Raw genomic sequence first — 2,046 nt, 5'->3', positions numbered from 1 at the left:
AGACTCGAAAAAGTGATTTAGTACGAACACACACCACAAATTGTGCAGAAATCTTGATTTTGCTATGTAATTTGGATCCACTTCTTCAGAGGGCAATAGTGCTCGAGGGCATTTTAGCGTTACAGCCAAAAGGCCGGCATGTCCGCTCTCGGATCCTCTCTGCTAGTGGTAATAAGTCATCAAGCGTTGCGGTAGCGGCGCGACGCAATACCCAGATAACCATGAGTCACAAATCTTAGGAAATTTATGTAACGTCCGCCGACGGAACTACGTCGCCGAATGTTTTTCCAGCGTACACTAGATAGCACCACCCACCCCATTTCGTTCCTTATTTACAGCGAGGGGGTAACCACTCAGAAAATATATGTATTCTGACTTCAAGATTTCACCGGACTTCACGGACTTCATCGGACTACACTGGAATTCATCGGACTACACCGGAATTCATCGGACTTTATCGGACTTCGTCGGACTTCACTAGATTTCTTTTATGGATATAGTTGCCACTTTTCACATCTTCGTCTCGAAACACCAACAAAATTTTTCAACAGACTTCCAGACGAATGTTAATGTCCGGACAAAGGCGAAACTTTCAAAAAACTCGAACAAAACTGATGACCTTTTTTTAGGAATTGAAACAAAGATGACCTTTTTTTTAGAAATTGAACTACATGTTCATCTTACTACATCGGACTTCACTGGACTTCAGCCGATTACATCGGATTTCAACGGAATTCAACGGAATTCTGACAGGTTGTACACCGGAATTCAAGAGTGGTTACCCCCTCGCTTTACAGTCAAAATTATTTGCTCATGCATATTCCAGTATAATGATTCAAAATCGCATTTGTTTAGATTTAAATAAGAGGGACTTTACCCCTTTGCTTTACCCATATTAACAGTTAAAATTCAAATAATGAAATATATTAAATCGTAAAAGTAAAAGAACATATATGAATACATTAAATTTTAATCGAGATAAAAGTTTCCTTGATATAAAACCGGTAATTACACTTTACAATTAACTTATCCTAATTATTCATACTCTTTCCTGTATTCTGTGCCTGTTAAGTACAGCACAATTGTGCTGCCTAAGTATTAATTATATAAACTATATAATCGTTACTCAGGTATATTTACCCTTTCAATATAACTTCTTAATAAAATATATATTTGCGTAGCATATAATTTAAGTTGCGAGCAACTTAATTTTAGCTTTCGTAAGAGTCTACGCGGACTTCTGTAGATACTTTCTATAAGAATTCCGTGAAGATTTTATAATAGTCCTGTATATGTATGTATGTATGTATGTACATAGGGTGGACCTTATTTTTGACTTTTGAATTTTTTTCACGACGCCCCTTAAAGTTGTTCCATTTGGTGAAAAAAAAAATTGTGTAAAAGCTGAGCTCAATCGGACAACGGGAAGACGTGGCACATCTAATTTGAAGTTTTTAAATTAATTCTCGGAACACTTTGTAAATATCAAGTTTGTTTTTTGCAAATATTATATGGCAATATTTCCATGTTTCAGAGAAAGATAGAAAAAGAGAAAAACACCTGAGTGAATTATGCAATTAACTCTCAATTTAAAATTCTTTTAAATTTTATTTTAGTATAGATTTATGATTTATATTTTTGAAATTTAGTGCATGAAAACTTTATAATTCAAAACTATCGACGAATAAACATTTTTCTCTTAAACTTTCTAAAAAAATTACTAATTGCAGTTTGTTCAATAAAATTGATATGGAAATTGTGAAAACGCTTAAAGTGATCGTAAATGACACAGCAGAACGAGGAGTTAAGGTTATGCAGGATTTTAATCAAATTTTATCGAGAAATGAGGAGAAAAAACAATTAATTTTTCATATCATGTCACATTAAAGAACTCAGTATCCAAATGTTCAAAATCTACTCTTATTATAAGGATTTGTAAAATTACAATAGATTTAAATATTACAATAGATTGTAAAATATATAGATGCAAACAATATATTGATATCTTTATTTTCCTGCTTAGATCGGAAGAGCACACGTCTGAAC

Source organism: Wasmannia auropunctata, unplaced genomic scaffold (genome assembly GCF_000956235.1).
Source record: "Wasmannia auropunctata unplaced genomic scaffold, wasmannia.A_1.0 LD336060.1, whole genome shotgun sequence".
Classification (NCBI taxonomy): Eukaryota; Metazoa; Arthropoda; class Insecta; order Hymenoptera; family Formicidae; genus Wasmannia; species Wasmannia auropunctata.
This window is presented reverse-complemented; position numbering follows the sequence as displayed.